The sequence below is a fragment of the Aotus nancymaae genome, unplaced genomic scaffold (genome assembly GCF_030222135.1).
Source record: "Aotus nancymaae isolate 86718 unplaced genomic scaffold, 86718_ANA_hifiasm-v0.15.2.pri h1tg000014l, whole genome shotgun sequence".
NCBI lineage: Eukaryota > Metazoa > Chordata > Mammalia > Primates > Aotidae > Aotus > Aotus nancymaae.
The window spans coordinates 26,550,723-26,569,353 of record NW_026988425.1 but is presented as its reverse complement, the minus strand read 5'-3'; positions in this window follow the sequence as shown (position 1 = coordinate 26,569,353).

The window sequence follows — 18,631 nt, the reverse complement described above, 5'->3', positions numbered from 1 at the left end:
AAATCTGCCCCCATGATCCAATCACTTCCTACCAGTCCACTCCCCCAAAATTGGGGATTTAATTCAACGTAAGATTTGGGAAGGGACACAGAGCTGAACTATGTCAACATCTATCAGAGGTAAGTGCAAGGAAGCAGTTGATAGCATAGTTTTTTAATTCTGATATTAATATAGCAAGTTAGATGTCATGCTGTTTCATTTTTTCACGAGGAAATATTTTTTTCATGAGGAGTGATAATATTTAGAAAGAGATAAAACTTATTGAACTTTGACTGCACCGTATTATTTTCCTTGAGCTGCCATATAAATTACCACAAACTGGTTAGCTTAACACAACATAAATTTATTTTCTTGAAGCAAGAATTTTAAAAGAAAGGTGTCAGAAGGGCCATGACCCTTACAAAGTTCTCCAGGAAGGACTCCTTCTTTGCCTTCTCCTAGGTTCTGGTGGCTCCTGGCATTCCTTGGCTTGCAGCTGCATCACTCCAAATTCTGCCTCCATCTGCATATAGCCTTCTTTCCTGTTTCTCTTTGTGTCCTCTCCTCTTTCAAGGGTATCAGTTAGTGGATTGAGGATTCACCCTATTTCTGTATGATCTCACCTTAACTTGATTATATGTGCAAAGACCCTATTGCAAATAAGCTCATATTCACAGGTACCAGAGGTTAGAACTCGAACATGTCTTTTTGGGAGACACAACTCAACCCACGGCAGATGACAAATATTTTTAACTTCATTTAATCTTCAGGTTAACCCAAGGAGGTAAATATTTAATCATTTTACCTTTGTCACTTATTTGAAAACACTATGGACTAGAATTAAAATTTTTTAGACATAACTATTCAGCAAGTTGTAGTTAGAATTGGAATTCTGACCTAAACTGTCTCAATTCAGAGCTCAAAAGCAAGCTAGATGTCACAAACATGTAAAAATCTCCCTTCAAATCCCATAGTTTGTGTTCTTTTCATTATGTAAGAGCTACCTCCTAAATGTCAATGCTTATCTCGTTATTATGTTTATTCTAGTTGCTCAATAACTAGATATTGAAAAGATAGCCAATTCCATTTGTTTCTATCTTTTTCTTTTTATTCTTTAATTCAATTGGTATTTATTGAGTAACTATGCAAAGCCAGGCATTGATCTAAGCACTGGACATATGATGCTGAACAAAACTGACAAAAAAATTCTACACTCATAAAGGTTATAGTCTAGTAATGGGTTTATATTCTATGTAGGCTTCACCATAGTATCTTGGACACTACATACTACATATGTATGTCTGTGAAGATAGATTATATTTTTTACGTGATATTATTACTATAGAATTCAGTTCATCTTAAAGGATAGTTTCTCAAAATATTATTGTTAAGAAACCATTAAAGGAAGAATTCCAAATCAGAACCTCAAAACAGAAATAATGATTGAAATTCTGACCATATTCTACAACCTGTAGTTTGAGAATTCCTTTGGAGATGGAAATAAAATTGTTTATGTACAGCTGAACATAAGCTGATTTGAAAATGCCAGGGGGATTTTCTGAAATGTATGCAGAATATTTCTGTAAGAGGTGCTTGGTGTCTTGCTGTAGTGCTTTAGCTAATTCTGCAGAGTGTTTAACTGTCAGTGGTACTCCCTTGTTCAGTAATTGACTAGCTCTGAGAAGCCAGATGACCTTTAAAAATGCCAGCTTCTGATCAAGACCTGACATGAAAGTCTTTAAGAGACTACAGATGGCTGTATAGGGTGTAGCTGCTCCTGTAGCTATCATTCTTTTACTCCAAATGCCAAATTAGTATCAACTTTCAGTTGACGCATAAGGGTGATGAATATTGTTTCTCATTAAAATAACATTCTGAGTTAAAAACCTATAAGGTCATCACAAAAGCAAAAATTAAAATAAAATAACATAAAATATTTGAAGGATATTTTCCAGCATTTTTTTCATATGGTTTTTATACAGTTGAACAGTAAAAATAAAAATTGAAATTATATGTGGAAATAAGTTATAAGCTCTTGTTATGCTCTCTATATTATACTCAGAATTAAAAAAAAAAAAAACAGTTCAGGGATCTTTTCATTTTTCCATAGAGAGTTTAGATCAGTGTATGGCAGCATCATTGGGTGAATAAAAAGTGATAATTATAATAGTAAAATCACTCCCAATGTTATTCTAGATCCTTTGTGGAATATATTTGAACAAATATGACATACAGCATAAGATTAAATACCTCTAGTAGAAGAGTGCAAGTTAATAAGTTATAGTCAATTTAATAGAACACAATTTAGTATTTTTATTTATATTAAATATTTGAACTAGTTAAATAATATCATTAGATAGAACCTGAAAATTATAAAATATCATATAAGAAGAACACTATACTGTATTACATTCTCAGATATTCTGTTAGTTTTATCTTGATATCTAAGGTTAAATTGAAATATTATAAAAGACAGTTATGGGACTTTCAATATGGGAAATATTTTAGAGATTAGAGATCTTGTTGATATTTTCTCTCATTTTCATGAGATTCTATAAGAAAAAAATTATTCTCGGCTTTCATTGTCTTGAAAAGATGGGCTTCTCAAGGTATTTTTTTATTTTAATTAATTTTTCTTATGGTAACTCATTTTGAATATTTTTCTTGTGTCCGAAAGAATCTTGTAGCTGACTTAGTACAAGTCTAAAAATTATACATGATCTAATAGCATGTGTTTTCATGTACTATTTTTTTACATTTATTATTTAATTTCTACTTTTAATTGCCATTTAGCAATAAACAAATAATGAGCAAACAAATAAGAAAAAGAGAAAATCTACTAGCAGTGATTATAGTGATACAGTGATATAGTTGGGGAAGTTAGGTTACATGTGCTATTACCTGTAATATCTTTTGCATCTGCACATTAATCAAATTTCTGAGATCACAAAAATTACATTGAAAATGAACGCTGAATGTTGCAAACATATTTGATAAATATGACTTTTATCAAGCAAAAATTATTTAGCCTATTAAAGAATAAATATTCCACATAAAGTACTTTGAAAATGCTGGTCTAAGCCAAGATACAAAAAAAAAAAAAAAAAAACAGAGGAAAATACCTTTAGATACAAAGGGGTAGAGGCAGACTTAGAGGCAAGATTAGATAGGTAATACATTTGTTTTTACCTATTGTCGTTTATGCTGAGTATTTACTTATATAAAGAAAATTTCCTACTATTCATTTAGTAATTCATGTACCAAATAGATACTGTATGTTGAGATGTGTTAGCTACTAGTACCTACACGAATGCTAACAGTGAAATAAATAGCAATTCATACAAATATTTTCATTGTACATTATTACAGAAAAATTATTAATAATAAATGTTACTAAAAGTGTTGTACAGAGTAACAAAATAGCATTTTATAAATATGGTTATCCCTATTCTTTTCAAATTTACATTATGTTCAGATATTTTAAATGGACTTTACATCACCTTTTTCAAAATATATTCTATATAATATAAAATTTTAAGGTAACTTTAATTATATCTTATATCAGAATTTACTAGTATCAGAGTATCACGTTCCATGGAATACAAATGGATCGGCCAGTCTCTCTTTCACAGTAAGTTCAGTTTTTAAAACAATGTTATATGTTTTCTATATACTGGTATATTAAACGTTAGAATTTATATACTGCTGTAACATCCCAGTCTTAATGAAGTCAAACTCTGTCAATAATACTTAGTTGAAACATCTAGAAAGGAATTAAAGTATAGTGTTTTGAGCTAGTCCTAGTGCAAAGCTTGTATCAAATCTTTAGGGCAATGTATAGAAACATCAAAATAAGGGGAGAGGTAAGGAAGGAAGACAATATCTAAAATAAATCTATTGATTTATTTTCTCTTATGTATTTTACAAACATATGCCTATATTTATCCTTTCATGGGGCTTCTACTTATTTGAGGCACCACCCTTAGGAGGGAAACACATACACTGCTCTTCAAACTTTGTTGAGGGGATCCCGAAATGTACAAATCAACTGAAAGCTCACTGAGAAATGCCTGGTACCACTTTTATCAGACACCTGACTGATAAAAACCAATTTACTTGTGGTCCTGATGAAGAAAAGGCAATGAATAATTTAATGTTGGAAGATACTCTCTTTAGGAAGTTTTAGCTTCACCTAAATAATTACATTTTGATATAAGATTAGCTTTGCTTTTCTTTTGGCCAGCAGATCTATATGCAACTAGCCTTTCTATAAGGATTGGGATTTGCTAACCTAATCTGAAATTTAATCTTGTTGTAATGTATTAGATAGTCACTCAAAAAAAAAAAGTATCCGGGTGGATCACGAGGTCAAGAGATCAAGACCATCCTGGTCAACATGGTGAAACTCCGTCTCTACTAAAAATACAAAAAAATTAGCTGGGCATGGTGGCGCGTGCCTGTAATCCCAGCTACTCAGGAGGCTGAGGCAGGAGAATTGCCTGAACCCAGGACGTGGAGGTTGCGGTGAGCCGAGATCGCGCCATTGCACTCCAGCCTGGGTAACAAGAGCGAAACTCCGTCTCAAAACAAGAAAAAAAAAAAAAAAGAAAAAAAAGTATCAATGAAACCAATATAAGTAATATTGTGTTCAAATATTTATTGTGTTCAAATAAATTTTGTTTATACTTTTTTGTCTTATGCTTGTAATGTCTTTACCATCAAAATGATGTTATTTTTCTAAGTTTACTGTTGAGTAAAATTTTAAAGTACAGGAAACATTTCTCTAAGACATCTGTTACATTTAAGAAATATTGGTTTTACACTTAATGTTAACTTCTCTATTAAAACTCTTTCCCAAAGGAAAAATTAAAAAAAATAAAAAAAAAAAAATGCCCACCAGCAAACCCTGAATTTTAGGTTGTGTTTAAAAACCCACACACAAAATATTCTAAATGTGCATTAATCACCCCGACACAGATTATGCACATGCCCATATTTGTAGTTTGATTATTAGTTTATAATTTATTTAATTTTTTTCAAAAATATGCAAATTAGTCAGCTTGTTCAGTATAACCCAATCTTAATATTCTATTCTAAAGTAACTATTTTCCTTTAAATCTAATATGTCTTCTAATTTATTTGTTAGTTTAACCTCATCCTTTCAAATTTAGGATAATTTTGTTTTCTGTTTAAAATGGATTAATATTTGACCTTCTTTACAATTGGTAATACCTAAAACTGTATTATGTTCTTATCCTGATCCCTAATATTTATTTAGTAATATTAAATCTTGTCATTTCATTGTGTAACTGAACAATAAATCTTGGTTAGATAACTTTAGCTCAGTTGCTATAGATAATCTAAGCAGTAAGAAAATCTTCATTTAAACCCACAATATTTTAACAAGCAAGGTTTAAAAAGATCAAGTTAGACTAATTTATATTGCAATTCATTAAATATAAAACAGGATGTCTTTAAAATATTGAATTGTATGCAATTTCATATATATAAGCATAATTGAAGCAATCATAGCAACTAATAATGTGGACATAGGTGTTTTGAATGCATAGTAAATTAATCAATATTTATTTCTATTTAATAAATCGAAATTAATTTGATAACATTTAAAACAATTCTGAGAAATGTTTCTATGTTTTAGTTTTTTAAATTTCTGAACTTCTAATGATAGTAAGTTTTTAGAGATAGAGTCTAAACTTGATTTACAAAGTTTAAAATAGATTATGAATTTTAAAATAACTTTGGCTTTCTTCTCCAAATCACTAACACTAAATAAAATGTAGTAGTTATTACCATTTCCTTAATCTAATTGAAATGCATATATGTATTTATTCATAAAAATTGATTTTCTTTATATCTAGTACAGGTACAACAAAATATTTTAACAAAAAGCTATAACTGGATTTTCAGGAAAGTTCTTAAACAAAACATATTTCAAATATTTTTTCTATAAATATCTTGTAAGTCTCTGCTTTGTAAATAATAAGGCAGCAGTGAAACAATCAACTCTTAAAATTTCTTGAAGAAAGAAGATGGATATTTGTTTAATGTGAATGAGCAAACTCTAAATTTCTAGAAAATTAAACCTACCTCTCCTCAACTTGGATCGAGCCTGGAAGATGTTACATTCATTTTCCAGAGTCTTCCAGTCCCATTATAAAGAACCTGCCAGTCCTACTTCATAAAGAGGTATTTGCGGAACTGAGCAAGGGCAGAGAATGAGGCAGAAGGTTAAAGCTGAGAGCTGAAACATGGCACAAATGAGGAGAAACTATTGCAAAATAACCATAAAATGACATTTATTTATTGTTTATGACATGCTAGGCACTTTTGTAACCACTTTACATATATTAACTCATGAATCCTCTCACCCAACTTAAAAAGGAGTTCCACTCATTATCTCTCTCTCACCCTCTGTTTTAACAGAAGATAAAATTGAATATACTAATGACCATATTTTATTGAGACATATTTTTGCAAATTTAAACATTTTTGAAGTAATGTTTCAATATCTTACAAAGAATGATATCTTAGTTTCATGGGAGAATAAGTTATCCAAAATTATGCCAATAATATTTACTGACATTTAGATTCAGCCCCAGACACTCTGTCCTTGTTCTCTTACTTATGTTAAGCAAAGACACACAGTGTCAGTATGTAGAAAGAAAAGGAATAAATGCTTTTTCACTAAACACATCCATTGAAGACCATTTAAAGTTTAAATTTCAGGCAATTACTCAAAACAAAATTGAGCTATATAAAGTAGGCAACAAATGCTCAGATTCTAGAAACAAGCCACTCAAATGCACACTGGCCTGGGAAAAAAGACCTGTTATAAAAGGGTTGAACCAAAAAGAAAATGATTATCAGAACGACAACAAACCATCATTATTTTTCCCTAAGCCTATAGCTTAATTTGTAGAGAAAAGTTATTCAAGTTAATATTAGCAACACGCGCAACTGAATTTGTTATCTGCTACATATGCAAATGTGCTTAATTCTAAAAGAACATTAAATATATTTAGCCATCTGCATTGTATTAATAGTAAATGATTTCTCAATATATTTTTGTTAATTACATGCATTTTAAATGAAAGTATATTTAGCTACTTTAACATAATAACTACGGAGTTGGAAGAACCACAAATACCAGTTGCAGCTAGGAATCCAGTATCAAGAATGAGTACATTGGGAAAACAGCAATATTTATTAAAAACTGTACCAATAAGCGTTTCTATTGGTGTATTTCACATTACACCTCTGTATCATTTTTTCCTTCTTTCTTTAAATTCAAAATTCTATCGTTGTATCTTCCTTAATATTGTTTCCTCATGCTCACGGCATTACTAATCTATTTATACTATTTAGTCCAGTTTTTAAAATTTTTTTAATAAAACTGGTTTTGAAACTTAAATTGTCTGACCTTCATAAACTCTGTGTGGCTACCTTTTTCTTTTCTCTGTAGTCCGAAATTTTGCTCATTTATTCATTTTTGTATGTTTTGTCTCCACACAAGCTATTGCTTAACAATTCTTTAGTTGATTCAAAATCCTAAAATACCTTAAATTTGTTAAATGTCTTACCCATTTCAATCATGTTTATTTGGTACATGATATTCAAAATATGATAGACATTTGCACAACACTGAAACAGGACATCGATTTTGTCCAAAAAAATAAATATTTCTTTTGCCCACTTGTCAACGTGCCATAATTCTTCCAACAATAACTATGACTTTGAGAAAGTTGTTTAGCTCTTTTTGTTTCTACTTATTCAACTGTCAAGAATATATAATATCTACTTCATAGTTTTCTGGTGTGAATTAACTGAGTAAATATAGGAAAAATATAATATCACCTGGTAATCATTATAGAATTATTACTGCTATAAATTGATAATAAGAATTTCATAAAATCATGAGATATGGAATCCTAAAATATTTGATGAAGCTAAGATACTGGTGTGCTTTTAACAAACTATTAGAAATGATATAAAAGGGGTATCTAAATAAAGCAGTGGTATCTATTCCCATTCACACTTGTTTAAAACAGTGATTTTTTACATAAGGTTATTTAAAATTCATTATTATAAACTTGAAGTGGACAGTAAGCAATGTCTAGCATTCTATTATTTGATATGTCAAATTCTGAAGTGATTATTTAGCTTCTATACCTTTTCTAAATTTCCACACACATTCCTTCTCACACATAGTAGTGGTCTTGCCTTACACCATTGTCAAGAAAATGTACTATTTAAATGGATTTAATGCATCTTCCCAATACACAATCTAAAGTTCTATCTATAGTCCTCCCATTGCTCTTCGATTATTTCACGCTGGAAGGTATTTTATTTCTCTTGTGTATGGTTAGTTTCTTCTTGCAGTCTGGATCTATAGGTATCTTTCATCCTTAGGATGTCTTTAACTAACTCATTATTTTACCTTGATATTAGGTCATTTTATATACATCCAAACAGATTCTAATATCTCATATCTTAAAACATACACACTAACCTTTTTGTTTCAAAGTGGCTTAAATATCTAAATCACGTTTTAAATTTAATTTTATTTTATATCAAGTTCCAGGGTACGTGTGCAGGCTGTGCAGGTTTCTTACATAGGAAAACCTGTGCCATGGTGCTTGGCTGCACCTATCAATCCATAACTTAAATATTAAGCCAAGAATACACTAGCTATTTTTTCCCCATGATCCATCCCCAACAAGCCCTAGTGTATGTTGTTGCACTCCCTGTGTCCATGGATTCTTATTTTTTTCACTGCCACTTATAACTGAGAACAGGCAGTGTTTGGTTTCTGTTCCTGCATTAGTTTGCTGAGGACAATGATGTTCAGCTCCATCCATGTCTCTGAAAAAGACATAATCTCATTCCTTTTTATGGCTGTATAGTATTCCATGGTGTATATGTATCACATATTCTTTATGTACTCTAACATTGATGAGCATTTGGGTTGATTCCATGTCTTTGCTATTGTAAATAGTGCTGCAGTAAACATATACATACATGTAATTTTAAAATAGAAAGATTTCTATTCCTTTGGATTTATATCTAATAATGGGATGCTCAGTCAAATAGTATTCCTGGTTTTAAGTCTTTGAGGAACCACCACACTGTTTTCCACAATGGTTGAACTAATTACATTTCCACTGACAGTGTAAAAGCATTTCTGTTTCTTTGCAGCCTCACCAATATCTGTTATTTCTTGATATTTTAATAATTGTCATTCTAACTGGTGTGAGATGGTATCTCATTGTGGTTTTGATATGCATTTCTTTGATAATCAGTAATGATGAGATTTTTTTCATGTTTCTTTGCCACATGAATGTCTTCTTTTGATAAGTATCTGTTCATATCCTTTGCCCACTTTTTAATGGGGTTGGTTGTTTTTTCCTTGTAAATCTGCTTAAGTTCCTTGTAGACTCTATATTTAGACATTTATCAGATGGATAGATTGTAAACATTTTCTCTCATTTTTTGGGTTGTCTATTTACTCTATGATAGTTTCTTTTACAGTGCAGAATCTCTTTAGTTTAATTTCATTTCGTTTGACAATTTTGCTTCTTTTGCCATTGCTTTTGTTGTTTTTGTGAAGAAATCTTGGTGTGTGCCTATGTCCTGAATGGCATTGCCAAGATTTTCTTCAAGAGTTTATAGTTTTGGGTTTTACATTTAAGTCTTTAATCTGTGTTGAGTTTATATTTGTATAAGGTGTAAGAAGGGGTCCAGTTTCAATTTTCTGCATGTGGATATCCAGTTTTCTCATCATGATTAATTAAATAAAGCATTACTTTCCCATTGCTTGTTTTTTGTCTAAGATCACATGGTTATAGACGTGCAGTCTTATTTCTGAGTTCTCTATTCTGTTCCATTGGTCTATGTGTCTGTTTTGGTACCAGTACCATGCTGTTTTGGTTACTGTAGCCTTGTAGTAGGTTTTGAAGACAGGTAGCATTATGCTTCCACATTTGTTCTTTTTGCTTAGGCTTGTTTAGGCTATAGGAGTTCTTTTTTGGTTCCATATCAATTTTAGAGTAGTATTTTCTAATTCTGTGGAAAATGTCAATAGAAGTTTGGTGATAATAGCACTGAATTTATAAATTACTTTAGGCACTATGGCCATTTTCACAATGTTGATTCTTTCTATCCATGAGCATGGAGTATTTTTTCTTTGTTTGTGTCGTCCCTAACTCCCTTGAGCAGTGGTTTGTAGTTCTCCTTAAAGTTGTCCTTCACTTCCCTTGTTAGCTGTATTCCTAGATATTTTATTCTCTTCGTAGCAATTGTGAATGAGGGTTTCTTCATAATTTGCATCTCTGCTTGCTTGCTGTTTGTGATTTTTATACATTGATTTTGTATCCTGAGATTCTGCTGCAGTTTCTTATCAGCTTAAGGAGTTTTGGGGCTTAGATGATGGGGTTTTCTATATATAGGATCCTGTCATTTGCAAAGAAAAACAACTTAAATGCCTCTCTTCTTATTTGAATACACTTTATTTCTTTCTCTTGTCTGATTGCCTTTGCCAGAACTTCCAATACTGTTTTGAGTAGGAGTTGTAGGAGAAGACATCCTTGTCTTGTCCTGGTTTTTACAGGAAACACTCCCAGCTTTTACTCATTCAGTATGACATTAGCTGTGGGTTTGTCAGAAATGGCTCTTCTTATTTTTAGGTATGTTCCTTCAATACCTAGTTTATTGAGAGTTTTTAACATGAAAGGATGTTGAATTTTACTGAAAGTTTTTCTGTGTCTATTGAGATAATCACGTGGTTTTTGTCTTTAGTTCTGTTTACTTGATGAATTATGTTTATTTATTTGCATATATTGAACCAGTCTTGTGTCCTGGAAATAAAGCCAATTTGACCATGGTGGATAAGCTTTTTGATGTGTTTCTGGATTAGGTTTGCCAGTATTTTATTGAGAATTTTTGCATCGATGTTTGTCAGGGGTATCAACTTGAAGTGTGTTGTTGTTGTTCTATCTCTGCCAGGCTTTGGTATCGGAATAATGCTGGCCTCATTAAATGAGTTAGAGAGGATTCTCGCCTTTTCAATTTTTTGAAATGGTTTCAGAAGAAATGGTACCAGCTCCTCTTTGTACCTCTGGTAAAATTCAGCTGTAAATCCGTCTGGTCCTGGGCTTTCTTTCGTTGGTAGACTATTACTGCCTCAATTTCAGAATTAGTTAATAGTCTATTCAGGGATTCAACTTCTTCCTGGATCAGTCTTGGGAGGGTGTATGTTTTCAAGAATATATCCATTTCTTCTAGATTTCTTAGTTTACATCCACAGAGGTGTTTGTAATATTCTTTGATTGTTGTTTGTATTTCTATGGGATCAATGGTGACATCCTCTTTATCAATTTTTAATTGTACCTATTTGATTCTTCTCACTTTTCTTCTCTATTAATCTAGCCAGCAGTCCATTTTTTTAAATTAACTTTTTCAAAAAAGCAGCTCCTGAATTTGTTGATTCTTTGAAGGGTTTTGTGTGTGTGTGTGTGTGTGTGTGTGTGTCTTCATCTTCTTCAGTTCTGCTCTGATACTGGTTATTTCTTGTCTTCGCCTAGCTTTGGGGTTTGTTTGCTCTTGGTTCTTTAGTTCTTTTAGTTGTGAGTTAGGATTTCAAATTGGGATCTTTCTAGCTTCTTGATGTGGGCACTTAGTGCTATACATTTCTCACTTAATACTGCTTTAGCTGCATACCAGAGATTCTGGTACATTATCTCTTTGTTCTCATTGGTTTCAAAGAACTTACTGAATTCTACCTTAATTTCATTATTTACCCAGGAGTCATTCAGATGCAAGTTGTTCAATTGTCAAGTTGTTTCATTTTCTTGACCTTGTGTTTGCACAAGGTCAAGAAACTCTCTTAAAAACCACACAACTGCATGTTTTTATTTGATTGCACTGTGGTCTGAGAGACTCTTTGTTATGATTTCAGTTTTTTGAATTTGCTGAGGAGCAATTTACTCACAACTATGGAATGAATTTTAGAGTAAGTGCTACATGGTGCCAAGAAGAATGTATATTCTGTTGCTTTGGGTAGAAAGTTCTGTAGATATCTGTCAGTTCCACTTGATTCAGAGCAGAGTTCAAGTCCTAAATATCTTCATTAATTTTCTGTCTCAGTGATCCATCTAATATTGACAGTGGGGTGTTAAAGTCTCCTAGTATTATTTTATGGGAGTCTAAGTCTCTTTGTAGGTCCCTAAGAACTTGTTTTATGAATCTAGGTTCTCCTGTATTCGGGGCATATATATTTAGGACATTTAACTCTTCTCATTGAATTGAACCCTTTACCATTATGCAATGCCCTTCTTTGTTTTTTTTTTTTTTTTTTTTTTTTGATCTTTGTTTGCTTAAAGTCTCTTTTGTCAGAAACAAGGATTGCAACCTCTGATTTTTTCTGCTTTCAATTTGCTTGGCAACCTTTCCTTCACCTCTTTATTTTGATCCTATGTATGTCTTTGCACATGAAATGGGGTTTTAATGCAGCATATTGATGGGTCTTTTCTTTTTATCCAGATTGCCATTCTGTGTCTTTTAACTGGGGCATTTAGCCCATTTATATTTAAGGTTAAAATTGTTATGTGTGAATTTGCTCTTGTCATCATGATGGTGGCTAGTTATTTTGCAGACGTGTCAATGTAGTTGTTTAATAGTGTCAATGGTCCGTGTAGTTCAGTGTTTTTGTAGTGGCTGGTAATAGATTTCCTTTCCATATTTAGTACTTCCTTCGGGAGCTCTTGCAAAACAGGTCAGGTGGGGACAAATTCCCTCAACATTTGCTTGTCTGAAAGGATTTTGTTTCTCCTTTGCTTATGAAGCTTAGTTAAGCTGGATATGAAACTCTGAGTTGAAAATTCTTGTTTTTAAGAATGTTGAATATTGATCTCCAATCTCTTCTGGTCCCTAGGGTTTTCATTGAGATGTTCACTGTTAGCCTGATGGGCTTCACTTTGTAGATTGTCTGGCCTTTCTTTCTGGCTTCCCTTAACATTTTTTCCTTCATTTTGACTTTGGAGAATCTGCTGATAATGTGTCTTGACATTGTTCTTCTCGTGGAGTACCTTACTGAGGTTCTCCAGAGTTCTCGAATTTGAATGTTGGCCTGTCTTGCTAGATTGGGAAAGTTTTCCTGGATGATATTGTGAAGTATGTTTTACAACTTAGTTCTATTCCTCCATCTCTTTCAGGTACCCGCAACAGTTATAGGTCTGGTCTTTATACATAATCCCATAGTTCCCAGAGGGGTTTTTGTTCCTTTTCATTCTCGTTTCTCTAATCTTGTCAGCCTGTCTTATTTTCACAAGCTAGTCTTCAAGCTCTGGTATATTGTTCTCCACTTGGCCTATTCGGCTGTTGATTTTTGTGGTTACATTGTGAAGTTCTCACATTGTGTTTTTCAGCTTCATCAGTTCATTTTTGTTCCTTTCTAAACTTAATATTCTGGTTAACAGCTCCTGTAATGTTTTATTATGGTTCATAGCTTCTTTGCATTGGATTAGAACATACCACTTAAACTCAGTGACGTTCGTTATTATCCACCTTTGGAAGCCTACTTCCATCATTTCATCCATCTCAGCTCATCCCAGTTCTGTGCCCTTGCTGGAGAGATCTAGCAATCATTTAGAGCAGAAGTGGCACTCTCACTGTTTGAGTTTTCAGCATATTTGCATTGATTCTTTCTCTTCTTCATGGATTTATCTACTTTTGATCTTTGAGGCTGCTGACCTTTGGATGGGGTTTCTGTGAAGTTTTCTTTTGTTGTTGTTGATATTGTTGTTGTTACTTTCTGTTGGTTTGTTTTTCTTTTAACAGTTAGGTCCCTCTTCCTTAGGGTTTCTGCAATTTACTGGGGGACCACTTCAGACCATAGGGAATGGTCTCCTGGCTCCCTGCTGCACCTGGAGGTATCACCAGTAGAGGCTGCAGAGCAGCAAAGATGGCTGCCTGTTCCTTCCTCTGGGAGCTCCATCCCACAGGGGCATGAGCTGATGCTGGCTGGAATGCTCCTATGTGAGTTGTCTGGTGACCCCTGTTGGTAGTTCTCACCAAGTCAGGAGGCATGAGATCAGGGACCTGCTTAGAGAAACAGTCTGGCTACCCTTTTCTTGAGTAGGTTCAGCTGCACTAGGGAGAATACCCCTCATCCAGACTGCCAGAAGGCAGGAAAGACTAGGTCCACTGAACCACAAGACTGCATCTGCCCCACTCACAAGAGGCTCCTTCCCAGGGATATCAGAGGTCTGTTGTAAACTCCTGGCTGCAGTTGCTATAGTTCCCTCAGAGAGGCCTTGCCTGGTGAGGAGGGATGAATCTGGGTCCCACCTATAGAAACAGTCTGGCCACAATCTGCCACAGCCCTGTGCTGTGCTGTGGAAAATTCCTCTTAGTCCAAACTGCCCAGTCTCCCTGACACCAGCTGTGGGAAATGGCTGACTGGAGCCACAGTGATGGTGGCCGACCCTCTTCTCATGAAATCAGTCATCTTAGTCAGTGTCCAGACTGCTGCCACTGGCCAAAACCTGAGCGTGTAATGCGGCTCTTTGCTTGGGACCCAAGACCCTGGTGGTGTGGACTCATGAGAGGGTCTTCTCCTGATCTTCAGGGTGCAAAGCTTTGTTTCCTGATTGGGGTAGCACATTCACTCATCACCTCCTTGGCTGCATGTGGGAGTTCCTCTTATCCCAGGTGGCTCCTGGGTCATTGCTCCACACCGCCTTTCCTTGCTTTGTGTGGGATGTGAAAACTGACTAGTCATTCCCAGTGAGAGGACCTGGATACCTCAGTTGATGGAGCAGGATTCACTTGCTGTTTTCTTTTTCTTTTTTTCTTTTTATTGTACTTTAGGTTCTGGGGTACATGTGCAGTTCATGCAGGATCGTTGCATAGGTACATACGTGGCAATGTGGTTTGTTGCCTTCCTCCCCCGTCAGCTATATATGGTATTTATCCCCAGGTTATCCCTCCCCAACCTCCCCATCCCCCTGTTCTGCCTCTCCTGCCCCCCAACAACAGACCCCAGCGTGTGATGCTCCCCTCCCTGTGTCCACATGTTCTCATTGTTCAAATCCGCCTATGAGTGAGAACATGTGGTGTTTGATTTTCTCTTCTTGTATCAGTTTGCTGAGAATGATGGTTTCCAGATTCATCCATGTCCTGTTTTCTTTCTTCTCAGTAGGAGCCACAGATTGGAGTTGTGTATGATTGGCAGTCTTGGCTTCTCCCGGTCTGAATTATTTAGTGATAGTCCCCAAAGCTGTGTTGCTGGAAAACACCACCAAAACTGACCACTGTAAGTTGTATTAAATGCAGTCTTAGTTCTCTGACTGTTTCACCAGTGTACCACTCATTTCCTGCCCCTCCCCCTTCAAAAAACACGGAATATTTTGTTTTATTTTTTCACATAATGAAACCATATCACTCAGTATTTCCTTGTTACCATTTCTTGGAATCTGCATTTTTCGAAAGTAACAGCTTCTCTGTCAATTAAATTTTCTAATTCTCATCTTATTCAATTTGACCTCATTCTTATAGCACAATTATTCCCTCTGTTTCTACAACAATCTTTTGTGCTGCCTCGTTTTTCAAGTTGATATGGTCCATTATTCCTAGTAGTCTTTGCCTCTTTCAAAAATAATCTCCTAGAATAGCTCAAGTCTCAATCATAGGAAAATTTACCTCTGTATTCTCTCCCTCGTGATGTCATCCTGTATAATGACTACCTTGAATTTGCTTTTGTACTTTACAATTTTTTTGAGGTTCAGATTCTTCAAAATTCCAAATGACTTTTTAACATTTAAGTTAGATGTTTCAAAAAAATCTCAACTAATTATGCTTAAGATGGAATTCTCATTCTTTCCCCAAAAAACTTATTCTTACCTCCTGTTTTTTTTTTTCAGCTTCATGATACTGCAACATCATCTAACAACTAACTTAAACAAGAAAAGGGAAAGTATTTTTATATCCTCTCTTCTCTCTTTTAATCACTACGATATGCAATCTCTGTGAATGTCTACTCTATATTTATTTTACCACAATTTTAATACAAGCTTTGTCTTTAATTGTTAGAAGGCATATATAGCTTTTATTCTAATATGTTAACAAAGGATCTCACTTTAAAATACTCTTTTCTTTTTCATTTTATTCTTCTTCAAGATATTGTTTCCAGATTACATATATACGTACATGTAAATATACCAGCACACACATACATGTATACATAATTATATACATACATACCTGTCTGTATTCATTAAAACAACAGTTATTTTTCTAAATAAAAGACTAGATTACAAAAAATACAAAAAATTTTATGGTATTATACATCATTTTTACTAAATGCTTAAAATGCATAGTTAAAAAGGTAGGATTTTTGTACCGCATATAACCTTACTTTGCCAATTTTCTCCTTTGTAAAATATAGATACAAGCATTTACTTCCCAGGATTATCATCAGAATCAATTAGATGAAGTACATAAAAGGTTTGGTAAAGTGTATGCCCACTAAAATTCATCTGTAGGTGTTTATTTTAATCACTCTCTTTATTTGAGTGTTGAAGGATCTAATGTGGTAATATTTTATATGAAATATCATTAGTCTTTATGTTATGGTGGTTTTTAAATATTTTAGTAGAAAATTGTAAGAACCTATTACATTTTACATTAGTCTATAAAATTATTTAGTATCCTCAATTGTCAAATTTAATTGCAATTGTAGCTTAGAAATAATCATTAACGAATGCACAATGGAAAGAAATTATCCCCAACTATCTGATTAACTTAATGATTTTACATTTCTTTGCTTTACTTTTTCCCACAGCTGTGCTGGTTTATTGTTAAAAAATGACAAAGATTACCCAGACAAGGACAACGGAACAACCCATCACTGTGATCTGGGGGCCAATTAAGCAGAATCTTTGATGTCATCCATTAAAATTCCTTGGAACAGAAAATAGGATGAAAAGTAAGTTATCAGGCATTTCTGAAGAAATGAAAAATATTATAGTGTTGTGATTCATTATTAAGATAAAAATAGATATTCTCATGTTAAGGCCTTTTTTAAGATCCGGTAATCACGTGAGCCTTGTGTTTTTCTAAGTTGTGTTACAATCATCATACGGAATACTTTCATGCATGCTTGATGTATGTTTACGTTTTAAAAAATGAAAATTCTGAAATAATATGTTGTTTTCGTTTTGAGATAGTGTCTTACTCTGTTGCCCAGGCTGGAATACAGTGGCCTGATCTCAGCTCATTGCAGCCTCAACTTCCCAGGCTTGAGCCACCATACCTAATATTTGTATTTTTCTTTTACTCTTTTTTTGTAGAAGTGAGTTTTTGCCATGTTGCTCAGGCTGGTTTCAAACTCTTGAGCTCATGTGAACCACCTGTCTTGGCCTCCCAAAGTGCTGGGATTGCAGGCATGAGCCACTGCACGTGGCCTGAATTTATTTTCTTAGAGCATACTGGAAAACTACAGCATTGTGCAGTTTATTCTTCTGTTTTAAAAATGTGCATAGAAAAGAATATTTAATAAATTGGTATATAAATGTATTTAGTGAAATACGTGCCAAATATATTTAAAAAAAACTAATTACATCTGGTTAAATGTTAACTACTCATTTAAACACACAAAAATATCAGACTATTTTTGTTTATCTATGTAATTTAGAAGATGAGATAAATTATTTTAAACAATATAGATTATTATAAATTTTAATATTGAAGTAGTTTCTTTTATATAAATAAGACTTATAGTTAGTAGACTATTTACAATATTTTAAATTAAGACCAATGTTATTCTAGTAAAGACATATTTTAAAGAGTTAAACTTAAAAATTAGATACGTTTTTTCTGCACAGACAATAGTTCTAAATTTTCTGACCATCTCTGTAATGACATATCATTGTATATATACTACCTAGTGTATATTTTCTGGCCAATCATTGACTAAAAGTAACTGCTTTATGTTCTTATAATTTTCTTTTTCTTTTTGAGATGGAGTCTCACTCTGTTGCCAGGCTTGAATGCAGTGGCACGATCTCGAATCATGGCAACCTTCGACTCCCTGGTTCAAGAGATTCTTCCGCCTCAGTCTCCTGAGTGGCTGGGATTACAGGCACACACTACCATACCCAGCTAATTTTTGTATTTTTAGTAGAGACAGGTTTTCACCATGTTGACCAGGGTGGTCTCAATCTCCTGACTTTGTGATCCTCCTGTCTCTGCCTCCTAAAGTGCTGGGATTCCAGGTGTGAGCCACTGAGGCTAGGCCAAAATTTTTTTGAAATAATTGTAGACTGATAGCAAAATTAGGTGATACAGAAAGCAATCATGCATCTTCACTCAGCTTCCCTTAATAATGCCATCACATAACCATAGTATATTTGTCTAAATTAAGAAATTCAATTTAGTCAAATTCCATTAATTAAATATTGAACTTATTTTGTATTTTAATGGTTTTCTTTCACTAAAATTATTTTTCTATTCCAGAACTCAACCCAGAACATAATGTTGCATTTAGTCATACACATATGTTTACATTAGCTATATTTATATTATCTACATATATTTGTCTACATATACTAATAAACTTTAACTTTTCTGTTAATTA